Source organism: Podarcis pityusensis (assembly GCF_964106645.2).
Source record: "Podarcis pityusensis genome assembly, chromosome: 3".
Classification (NCBI taxonomy): Eukaryota; Metazoa; Chordata; class Lepidosauria; order Squamata; family Lacertidae; genus Podarcis; species Podarcis pityusensis.
The window spans coordinates 72017757-72030880 of NC_138026.1; the positions used below are offsets into that span (position 1 = coordinate 72017757).

The 13124-nt window shown below is 38.7% G+C and overlaps 1 long non-coding RNA gene across 2 annotated transcripts in view; it reads right to left on the minus strand.

Moving 5' to 3' along the window:
* Window positions 1–2182: 2182 nt before the first annotated feature.
* LOC308474465 overlaps window positions 2183–13124 on the minus strand; it is a 64202-nt gene continuing 53260 nt past the window's right edge. The window contains exon 6 of one of the 2 annotated variants that reach the window (XR_013984744.1): window positions 2183–2483. This is a non-coding gene — a long non-coding RNA (uncharacterized lncRNA). Of the gene's footprint in view, window positions 2499–13124 lie in introns of both variants that reach the window. The other variant, XR_013984745.1, reaches the window with a different exon arrangement.

A 13124-nucleotide genomic window follows, 5' to 3' on the forward strand; every position in this document is an offset into this window, starting at 1 on the left:
GGGTTAGAAGGGTCTCAGCATAAAGCCTATTTCCTTTCCCTGTCCACCCCCAAAAATTCATAATAATACTGACAGTCTGGAGGCAACCTAAGATAGTCTCAAGGCAACTTACAGAAAATAAACAGGCAAAATATAAAGCAAAGCAACAGAAACAATGCAACATTAAAAACCATCCCATCCAAGAAATACCTATAATATCTCAACCCAGCCTCCAGTCAACATTGCCCAACAGAAAAATAGTTTGAAAACACCTATATACTTGGCAGCGGCGGGTTACCTCAGATATAGTAATCTTCAGTCCAGAAATGGAGGCTATTGGCAAATAATGGTACAAAAAAAAATTACACCTGCTGTTGTTTTTTCTTGTTTGCTGGTTCCTGCTAAATTTAATATTTTTAATAAATGCCATTTTATATGCTTCTTTCTTCACCTGACTAGTAATAAGCAGTAAACAACAAAGAAGCAACCAGTATCTTAGAATATCCTTCTGTATTTTTGAACAACCTTTTGACAGTTTTGTAGCCAAAATATGTTTGTATCTTGTGGGGAGAAATGCACATTATGCCATTGTCACTGTAAGCAACAGAAATAAATTAAAGGTAATTTCCACTTTTAAAGTCCTGTTTCTATGGAAATATGAGTAACTGCCATTACTGCAGAGCTTGTTACCATGGTTATGTCAAGTAATTCCAGGGTATTAATGCCCTACAACCTAAAGTGATAATTTCCCCCCAAGTTGCCATTCAATGAAATCTTACCTCAGAGCTCCCCAGCAGACATGTGGGAAAGGAAAAGGTGCGTGGAGACGCTGTAGACTATTCTGAGCACAGTTTGGAATTCTCTTTTTCCCTTTCGACTCATCCGCAAAACACACAGACAAGCGTGCAGAGATGAAAACTTGCAGATGCTGAAATTCAGTAGGCAGAACAACATTGCTTATGCTGTTCTGTGATATATATATATATGGGGGGGGGGCAGCTACAGCCATTCAAACTTAAAAAGGAATTGCAACCTTCACATCCTTGTGGAAAATATCTGTGTAGGTTTTAATGTTCACTACTCACCTTCTGAACTGCTGCCATTTCAAACAGGATTCTGGCCAATACGATTTATCACCTCAGCACAATTTCCTTTGGGAAATTTCCTTTGCGAATTTATTTATTTTTAAGTATACGTACTGTTTTTCCTAAACAGGTTCACAAAGCTGCTGTGCTCACACTTTAAGAACTGACAATATTTGGGAGGAATTTCTGGGTGCTCTGCTGGAACAGCTACTGACATTCTTATAGCTAGGGATGTTTTGAGGACTGCAAATAATATGCTCCACACACAGATTAGACTTGCCTGATCTGCCTTCTACCCTAAATTGCCACAATCCGACTCCATAAATTTGTTTGGTAGGAAGTATCTTAAGTATAGGGAGTTTTGTTTCTAAACGTGCCGTAGCACTAGCATCTCTCCTTTTATAGATCACAAGCAGCCTTGTACCCAATGTTGCTCAGAAATTCTAAGAAACCAAAAAACTGGGATAATTCAGCCTAGATAGATAGTTGATAAATAGAAGATAGACAGAAGTGACACATGGGTATTAACTGAAATGCACTGTCTCTAGAAAGACAATTCATGCTCTCTTAAAGCAAGAATATTGTGTTTGGTTACTATTTGGTCACCCTACTGGAAATAGTTCAGTGACAGGAAGTGGGAGTTTCTTTTGTATTCTGTAACCTTTTTCTTTCAACAGATTTCAAGAAGAACATGCTGGTAACATTAACTATATCCCATGTGACCTTTATGCCTATTACAGTATTTTTCATAAAGGACATGCCTTTTCCCTTTTTGGTTTATAAATCAATCCTTGAGTATAACTGCTATCTGAAAAATGTTAACAATTAAACAATAATTCAGAGATTTTGAATTTAAGTACCCTCTGTGTGAGCAGATTAAGAGAATATTGTCTACGTAATTCAGGAGAAAACCAATTAAGCCTGCTATATAATGAGCAATGATGCTCTCTCACATCTGCCAGCAAAACCAATCAACATAATCTATTACAGAGTGATGTGCTTTCTATTTTGTGTATTACAGGGATGATTCAGCACTATAAATTATATAACTATAATCAACATTTGTTAATATGATAAAAAGGACACCGTTCTCCTTAGACCCAGAATCACACTGAATATGAGCCCAAAACAGGACCTTTAATTCCGAATTTATCAACTGCACAATTCAATTTGTTCTGCTTCAAAAGTCCAATGCTGACAAGATTCCAAAATGTAGGGACTGAGCACTGGGGAGTGAAATGCAGACACAAACTTGGACATCTAGGTTTGAGTCCATTCCCATTATCCCAGCTACTTCATAAATCTTGGTGCCTTCTACTGTCCTCTGGCACTTTTCCAATGTCCCTCCCCTCCTCAATGATTCCACCAAGTTTTGTTTCTGTTATCATCACGACTCCTCCAGCAGTGTAAGAATCAGGCCTAGGATGGAGAACGCTAGAAGGAGATAAGGAGGAATGGGAAGGTGAAACTTGAACAGATGGAAACCCTACTCACTGTCCTCACCAATCCCATCTGGCTCTAGTATGGAAATGGGACTTCACCTCTCCTGAGGGGGGCGGTACAGAGCCTCAGTCTAGAGTGACTGAGCAGGATTCAGAGAGACAGATCAAGTGCTCTCTCCCAGGACCAGACACTGCCTCAGGAGAAGGGAACAGATGCCCCCACCCAGTACTTTTTAAAAAAAATGTTTAGGGGTATTCTCATTTTGACTCAAGAAAATCACCATTTCATAGTTCAAATCGAGAAAAATGAATACAGTAAATGGACAAAAGTACAAAGATTCACAAAATATTTGGGGGTATGCGTACGCCTGTGTCCCCCCCCCCAGAAGAGAAGCACTGCCCCCACCTAGACACAGTGCCCACTTGCAGGTTAGCCACTCATGCAGGGATAAAACCTCTCTCAACTGCTGTGAAACATGACAGTATATTTAAATTTGTGATATCGTGGAAAAAGTAAAGATGCCTGCATACCAAGGACCAGGAGACACCTGAACTACAGCCAGGGACAGCACAAATAGGGTAGAAGAGATCCATTCTGCTAAACTTATTATGTAGATTCACCCTCTCACCACAAGGCTTTGAAGAGCCCATTCTGCTTGCTTGAGGCCTATTCTAACCTTACTCGGAAGATACGTGCACAGCCTTCATTTGCATGCCTGTTTATCGGTTGGTCCCTCTAAAGCAAAGCTAAATTCACTGACATCAAAGCAAATCTCGGCCGACTTGTGCTTTTGATATTGCCTGACATCCTGATCTTAAACATATCTACTCGGAGTTGGTGTAGTGCAGTAGTTGGGGGATGAATCTGAATGAATGTGGCAGGCCAAGGTCGGTTGGCCTTGAGCAAGTTACTGTCACATCGACTAGCCTGCTTCAAAGAGTTGTTATGCAATGACATAATGAGCATAGGATATTGTTACCTGCCTGAAGGCCTTAGAATAAGGAAGAAAAGATACCCAAATAAGTAAAGGCCTAGTAATTTCATTCCAAAAAGGCTTGCACCAAGGAACATCCCAAAGGATCGTCCATTTAACCAGGGGTTTTTTCCAGCAGAAGGTTGCTAAAAAATAAAATAAAAAAATGAAGAGGAGGAAGAAGATGGAGCTAAACTCATTTAGCATGATATTTCATGCTGAAAACTGTTGTATATTCTGAATTGATTTAATACCTCATGCTGAGTGCTGAAATCAAAAGAATAGAATTGGGAATGATTTAAATCTCCAACCAGGCAAGTATCCCATAGCTTGTGTCAACAACAGAATGGTCCAAATTTTTAACACGTTACCATGCTGCTGCCAACCTCCTCTGTTGCAGCCTGGTTATGACACTCGCTTCAGTATGACCAAATTGGCTTATATTTGAGGATGTCACCTTACATTATAGACTGAATTGTTCCACTGCCACAGGTTCAACTCCTGACCTCACCTAGCACTGTAAACCCAAGTTTAGAGTCAATTGGCCACAGCAACATGATCAAGATTTTACTGTTGCTTCACACTTCCACCTAGATTATATTTTGATAATTGGATTCCCATCTGCATCATAACATGAGAGAAATAATGAAGTCACTGAGTGAAGAAGAGCTGCTTACTTTTCACTGAAGTTTGCAATTCCTGTTCATTATATATCGCCATCATTAGAATTTGACAAGAACCTGGGGGTCAGCTTGGCTTGGCAGTACATTATACGCCATATATATTTGCATTGACCATTACTGCATAACTGCCATCTCTGTGCATTCGTACTCCTGGCAGTAATTTGCTCATTGTATTTTTCACTATCAGTGCATTTTATGTACTTACAGATTGCACCATTTTTAAGACAAATTGGATGGATTTGATTAAAAAAAACCGCTCAACATCTGCCAAGTGGCAAGCTCATGAAGAATGCCTTTGAGAATGGATCTTGGGCATTGCTGTTGAAACAATTCATCCCAATAATTCATCCCAATAATTATGACATCATCCTCACCTAACACAGCATCACCACACCTGCCCCACCATGACCACTGAAATATTATTAAAGGTGATGCCCAAATAATGCTGCATTCATGTTTTATTCTAAGAGTTATGATAACAGAGTTTTGCATGGTTTTAATTGGTTTTAACTAGTACTGCTGCTCTTGTCAAATGCTCTAAATTCTTTTCTAAAACAGACGGGCCATCAGCTGGAATCCTAAACTGCCTCGTACCTATATACCTGTCTCCACCCCCAATGTTCAGTCCAGACACTGAGATCCAGCACCGAGGGCCTTCTGGTAGTTCCCACACTGCAAGTAGTGAAGCTACAGGGAACCAGGCAGAGGGCCTTTTTGGTAGTGGTGCCCGCCTTGTAGAATGCCCTCCCATCAGTTGTCAAAGAAATAAACAACTATTTGACTTTTCGAAGATATCTGAATACAGCCCTGTTTAGGGAAGCCTTTTAATGTGTAATGTTTTATTTTGTTTTTACCTATGTTGGAAACCGCCTAGAGTGGTTGGGGCAACAAAGTCAGATAGGTGGAGTACTACTACTACTATTACTACTATTCAGCATATTAATGTGAGCATTAGTTTTGACACGAAGAGTTATTCATTCTGAGGGAAGTTTTCCTCTGTATATTTTTTGTTGAATGTTTCTCAGAACCAAGAAAGACAAAACCTCTCTGTTTCTTTCTCCTCAGATTATACACTGGGTTTTGTTACGTTTTCTCATTACAGTGTTATTGGGATTTGCCTTCTCTCTGGACTCTGCTTGCGTTGTTTAAGTGACTTTGCTAACAGTAAATAATATCATAGAACTTTACAATGTCTTGGAAAAATGAATTGCTGCTTATTTGTACATTAAATACCTCAGTGCAATGAACTTCCTATGAGGTCTAGTTCTCTCACCTGCAGGATGCAATCTATAGCATTATCATCAACATTATAAGACAACCTGTGATGACACATACATGCAACCAGTGGCAGGAACGGACAAGCAAAGAGTACAAACAAAATATTATGGAGCTCTGGTAAAATGTTTCATGCACCCACATTTGTCACTGACTTCACATTGCCAGCAAAACAGCAGTGGGAGTTTAGCAGGGCAGCGGGGGGGCAGGGATTTAAACCTATTTAATGGTTGCATAAAATTAGTACTACAACTTCAAACCGGGGCTGATGATTCACCTAGCAGCATGGGGAGGAAAACTGTGCAAGGAAAAACGTGTTTATATAAAAATATAAATCAACATTTCACGTCACATATCTGAAACACATAGGAATGTGTTGCAGTTAGCAGCTGATGCAAGGAGATTAATTTTCAGCTGCACTATTCAGTTCGCCTTAAGTGAATGTATTAGTATGTAATTGTATGAATGCCTATTGACAAATGACTGATTCTTTGTGGTCTTCCTGAATAGGGAAGTCTGTCATAACAAATTGCTACTGTTAAGGAACAGGAACGTAGAAAGGGCTGATACAGAGAACTCCACTGATTCTTGGCCAACACTTCACACAACAGTGGCAAGTCATTATTGTTTTCCTCAGTATTTTCAGTTGCCTCATCCATCAGAAGGAATTCTTTTGGCATTCATGTGGGCATAATGTGTATTGCCACAGGAATTGTGTTCTAATTTAGAATTAACATCAATTAGTACCCATTTGTTGTGAAGAATTTTTGATTTATGCGTACCATTGCACTGCAGAGATGGGCATAAATACCGCTTTCTGTGGCATGAGAAACTATCCCATAATCCACAGCCACCGCCAAAGATTTTATTTTATTTTTTACTCCATGAAAGAGAGACAGATTTAAGGTCAGTTTCAAGAACCTACATGCTGCAAAAATGACATTTTCCTCTGGATTTCATGTGCTAATCATAAGGATTTTTCCAAGTTGCTGTGACAGAAATGATGGAAACCCTTACAGATTGTAGATAAGAATGAGGTATTCTGTTCTCAACCTTGAACCCTCCACTCCCTTTAATAATTCTTCTTTTTTTGTCAGTGATGAAATCAAATCCAAAAAAAAGGGAGGGATATATTAATATTTGTAGAGGATGGAGAGTATTTCCAAGAAAGTGTAGCGTATTGAGATCATAGAACCACACTCCCCAGACCCTGCAGTCAACATCTGAGGCCCTTCTTTGTGTGCCTCCTCCATCAGATGTCTAGAGGGTGTCAACATGAAAATGGGCATTTTCTGTGATGGCTCCCCATTTGTGGAATGCTCTCTCCCCAGGGAGGCTCACCTGGCACTTTCATTCTATATCTTTAGATGCCAGGCAAAAATATTTGTCTATAGCCAGGCCTTTGATTAATATCCTATGTCCTTTTAAATGTGTTTGTGTGGGGGGGTATTAGTTTGTGCTGTTGGTGTTGGCTGTTTTATTATGTGTTTTGTGTCTTCGTTTTACATTTTTACAGTACTATAAATAATAATAATAATAATAGTAAAAATTGTTTAAACTACAAGTTACTGCGCCATAGCAGGCCTTTCGCCTGCCAAAGATACTCAGAGCAGAAGAAACATAAAATTGATGTGTAGTTAAATGGTTATATTTGGTATCTTCTCACATGGTTAGCTCTGGAGCAAAGGAAATGCTTAAGCGAGATAAAGTTAATTGACTGGCGTAAATTATGCTGACTTAGCAAAGAGATTTTACAAGGTTCACGCATTTTCTGGACTTAGGCTGCTCTCCCTCCCTCCCTCTGCTGCCAAGGAGTGTGGTGGAGTCTCCTTCTTTGGAGGTCTTTAAGCAGAGGCTTGACAACCATATGTCAGGAGTGCTCTGATGGGGTTTCCTGCTTGGCAGGGGGTTGGACTCGATGGCCCTTGTGGTCTCTTCCAACTCTATGATTCTATGATTCTATGATTCCTCTCCTGACTGCACCTTTACGGGGTGAAGTCAAACAGTTGAAAGGTTATAATGTCTGCTGTGAATTTAGAGACCGATACAGAAGAGATATGTTTTGTTGCAGCTGGGGCAGATGAAGGCATTTGGTGTACAGTACTGCTGCAGATGCACCATGGTGTTTATTCTGTTTGCAGTCCTCTTAGTGGTCATTCCTCCTCTGTTCACTGATATAGATGCATTACCTGATTGCCTGATTCCCACACAGCGGGGAAGATGTTGTAAAATGTAGTCTCACACATCAGTCCCACTGAAATCTAGCTGTACAGGGGAGGTGTGCAACCGCCAAATTAGGGTGTTGCTGAAGTGTGAAAATAGGGAATGCAGGGCAACTTCTCTGCATGCAAAATTACCTTGTGCTTTCCTGAAGGTAAGGGTGGACAGTCCATTTCAGTTTCTTCAATCTTAAATTCAGTTCTCCACATTTCTGCAGCAACTGGCATTCTTAAAATATACTCACAGCAGCATTTAGTAAAAAATTATCCTTACACATTTCTGTATGAAATTTGTATCCCTTTGTCCCAAAGGAGCCTAAGGCAGTGAACATATCAGTAATATGAAACATTTTGAATGGTATTTTTAAAACAGTTTAGAACATTCTAAAAATGTTTAACCAGTGACTCCGGGGTTGCTGGAATGGTATCTTCCAGCCATTCTTGGATAAACAGGAACGTTTAAAATTTCCTCCTAAGACTCAATAATGACTTATATACATTACTGGACTGGAGAACTGCATTGCAAAAATTCAGGAAACTGCAAATTTTGAAGGATGGTTGTGTTTTGATTCTCAAATTGTTTTGGAAAGTATGAATAAGGTAAGTTTGCCTTTAAATTCAAACTGCATCACATTTGTCACCCACCCTGACCTGCAGGTCTGTGCTCTGTGAAATGGTATTATGGCAGGAAAGTGTCTTATTTTCATGTGTATAGAAAAATATATTCAGAGTTGCAGTCACTAGTTTGAAGTAAGTGAAACTTCTGACCCAGAATGTGGCTATGATTTCCGGAGCATTGCCCCATTTCTCCCCGTAACTCTTTGCAGTCTTCCTTTTTATCTAGTTTCCAGAAAATAAAAGTGAAATAGACTTGTGGTAGAGCTCCAAATGGTGGAACCAATTATTTTAATGTTGTAGATTTGTATTGTTTTTTTATATATAATAGTTTAATTACTTTTTAACTATTATATTTTTATATGTTTTAATATTGATATGTTTTATTCATGTTTGCTTTAATTTTTGTGAGCCACCTTGAGTCCCAGTTCTAGGGAAAATGTGGGATATTATTAATGTATTAATAATATCCTTACATTATTTCCTAATAAATAAAAATTCCATGTGATGCTGTTTGCTCATGAGTTAAATTCAAGCAAATGGTAAGACCCAATAGACCAGACCAGGGGTCAACAAACTTCTTCAGCAGAGGGCTAGTCCACTGCCCCTCAGACCTTGTGGGGGGCCAGACTATATTATATATATATATTTTAAAAAATGAACTAATTCCTAAACCCCACAAATAACCCAGAGATGCATTTTAAATAAAAGCACACATTCTACTCATGTAAAAACACGCTGATTCCCGGACCATCTGTGGGCCAGATTTAGAAGGCGATTGGGCCGGATTCGGGCCCCGGGCCTTAGTTTGCCTACCCATGGCCCAGACCATTAGCACCTCTTCTACACTCCTAGACCTTTTTTTTTTTAAAAAAAAAGTTCTTGGCTTTATTAACTGTTTTTAAAGAGTTAAATGATCTGATTCTTCACTGCTAATCCTATTCATGCTCCATGATGTTTCCATTTTAACTAAAAATGGACATTATAATCAAAAGAAAAAGAAGAAGAAGAAGAAGAAGAAGAAGAAGAAGAAGAAGAAGAAGAAGAAGATAAACATTCCAAAATGTTCAGTTCATTTTTTTAAGGCAGAAGTGAAACTTATAAAGGCTTGTTCTGATAACTTGGAAAGGTTTTGGCCTAGAGGAACAATTTTAATATTGAAACGGCAGCTACACTGATTCGTGCATAATTTCCCTATACTTTAAAGGGAGCACAATCTTCAACAGGCAAGCAGCACCTTACTTCAGAACCTAAGGCCCTTTTTTAAATTTAAGGAGAAAATGGCCTATTTATGCCCTTGGTTCCCGTTGCCAGTCAGCCATTTTACATATCACTTGACAGGAGAACTATTTTAGGCTAATTTCTACTTCTGTAAGTCAATTGATAACCCCACAGTTATCCATTTCTTTTTCAAAAAAAAAACAACCACCCCACTTCTACTCTTCAGTTTTGGATTATGTCCCTATTGTCAACATTGTTCTCAGAAAATACTTCATTATCAGAATTAGTATTTATAAAAATAAAATACTGTTTTATTCTCAAAAATGGCAGGTTCCCCTCAGCTCAGGGATAGTTAGAGGGACAAAGCCTGAGTTCAGAGTTGAGTTATGTGAACCAGAAGCTGGAAGAAAACTGGATTCTGTTTGAATCCAAGGCTGCAGATTTGAGACAAAGAAGACCCTCTTGGGGTGTCAATGCTGTGAACCCCTTCATTGTAGGCTCAGGTTGTATATACATATATCCTGAAGACACCACAGTCTCCACTCTCAAAAGAAAAAAATGAACATTGAGTAAGCACATGGAAGCCCTGGAATCTCAGAGACTGAGGTGGCGTGCAACAATATTCAAACATAATTAGCCAAGTATCCAAACAACTTCCAAGGTTGACAAACCAATAAAAGCCTAAAAACTGTACACAGGTATCAGAATGGTTTCTTCCTGGTAAAGCAAGTTCCACACTTTTTTTAGCATTAGTATTACAGAGTGCAGCAGTTGCCAAGGAAACAAGTTTTGTTTTTTGCAACAACAAAAACCAACCAAACAAACAAACAAACAAACACCAGCTTTGTCAATAAGTGCACACACTATATTACTTGTCTCAGCTGTCAGGGTAAATTACGCCCCTTTTGCTTCAACACGAATTCCCGTCTTTATTGGGAAGTGTGAAGTCTGTTTATTACTTGTATGAGTGACTCTGCCCCTTTTGGCATAATGTGCTCTCCTGTATGGTCAGGTGACACAAACGTACTTACCCTCACAATAATGAATTTGTTTTCCCTAATCAGGAGAGCATGAGAAAACCAACATGGGAAATTAGAGCTCTGTGGCTCCTGCAAAATGAACGCCACAAATGTGGTAATTTTCCCCAATGAATTAGAAAGGAAGCTTCCCAGCAGGGGGAAAATATATATATATTAGAGGAAATTTAACAGCAGCCTAGCTAGCCTTTGGTTATGTGAGGAAATGAAAAGCAAACAGCTGCAATGACATTTTGTTTCCAGATAGCACAGGATAACAATGACTCATTTTCCCCTGCTATGCCAGAATACCTTTCCAGCATAAGAAGGCACTGAAGTGAAAGCAAATGTAGCAGAGAAATGCTTAGGGTAAATGTATGACTGGCAAGTTTTCCAAGGATGTAACATATTAAGGTGGCATAAGCTGTTACTACAACACTCCATTTCCAATATAACCAGAATTTTGGAAGCCTTTTGATACAGGGAAAGGAAATTGCATTGCACTCTTGCATTGCAAAAAGTGCATTAAGATAGAAATCTGTATTCAGAAACATTTGTGTAACCTTAGAGAAGCCTGAACCATGCATAGCAGAATTTGACTACCACTATAAGTCGTATAATTGGCAATATAAGTCACTTTAAGACCATATGTAATAAACTAAAAAGCTGGAGATAGAGATGTGTAATTCATAACTTGTCTGTTTCTCTGATAATGATGTACCGTAGTTTGGTTGGGAAAAAGTCACCATTGTGGACTTTTAATTGAGATAAAATACTCCAACCTTTTTTGGTGGTGGTGGTGGTTTAAAAAAGAATATCTGTGTACATATTCCTTTAAATAAATAGCTTCTTGTGAGAACATTGTGAGAAACTTCTGAAATTCTGATATGTACAGATCTGGCAGTAATGGCATTTGTTATTCCACAGTCTTGCATATGTTTCAAGACCATGTCTTTCTAGAGCAGATGGCAGATTTCTTCCCAATTAAACCACTTGCTTTCTATGCTGATTTTGGTATGAACTATAATGCCATTGTGGCGGTGGTATAATGCCATGGTATAATGCCATTTTTTGTGAATTAAAACCCCTCTGGCTGTACCTGCACTCCACCTCACCCAGGGCAGAAATGACTTTCCTACCTTTTTCTAACCTATGAGTGTAGGCATCATTGTCTGAGAAGCCTTGATTTAGGCACCTAATCCAACACCTACATTATTTTGAAACACATTTCCAGCTCTTAAAAAAATGGGAATATTAAAGTTTGCCTCAGGAGTTTTAAATCTTCACTACTACTTGTAGACATTGTCTCACCATTTTCTCCATTTTGTCTGCCTGAATTGCAAGTGAATCATTTCTGTGGAAGAATTATTATTTGGAGATGATCTTGAGAACATTAAAGGCTTATACTTAACCTCTATTACAACCCAGAATCAAATTAACCTCTCTCTTTCATATAAAAGCAGCTAATGTGTTTTTCTTGTAAAACCGTGAAATCTCACATTTTGTCTCGCATATAGTGCTCATATAAATTCAGTGATATTTTTCCCCAGAACATTTCAACATTTCAATATATTTGGTTACAAAGTATTGTGTGTGTGTGTGATATATATATATATATATATATATATATATATACACACATATACATATATATATATATATATATATATATTCTTGGAAGTTTTTAACACAAAAAGCAAACAAATGCATTTACATTCGTTGACTGTTCAAAGATAAAAAAGGAAAATAGTTATTTACAACTGCTGTCTGTATACAGTATCAAAACATACGGATATCACTGAGATTGAACTGCATCATGAATAGCAAAAAATGGAGGGGAGGCAGGGAGCTCTCTGTATCTCTCTGTATCTAACTGGCATCTAGCTGGCAATCCTAGAAGTGTGCCAGTTGGACAGGGATAGGATTTCTACTGAACCCCATGTGCCAGTGCAACTTCATGTGATGATGGCATGCAGAAATCACAAGTGTTGGGACAACAGAGAGGGATTTAGTGAAGGAATGGCCAGCTTAGTCCAGATCCTCTCTTTCCTAAATAAAATCCTGCCTCCCCAACTGTGGTAACATTAAGATGGCAAAGGAACATTTGTAAACATATACATATCCATTGATTCAGTACAGTGCTGACATGGTTAGTCCCCCAACACACACCTTATCCCCTTTTTAAAAGCTGATCTACTAATATTTGTCTTTCTGCCTCAGATTTAATATACACACCTTAAAAACCTAAGGATACTCGCACAAACACACATAATTAGGCGTGACGTTAATTGCATGAAATGCGCAAGAAAATCTAAGGAATACATTCAGTAAATGTACTTTCATAAAACCCCTTCATATGCTACTGTTAGGAGTCCAGGTTCCCGGCTTGATAACACAGTAAGCGTACATAATTAAAAAGGAGGATTTATTGCAAAAAACAAGCAATTATCTCCAGACGGCTCTAGCAAGCCTCTGGCCCCCATCACTCAGTTGACCCTTCTGAGGAGTTCTTCCTGTGTCGACAGAAGAGATTGACCCTTTGACCTTTACGTTTCTTATTTTGCTTCCTGTGTAGCAGCCTTCCTATACGCCTACGCCTCGGACTTATTTGGTCA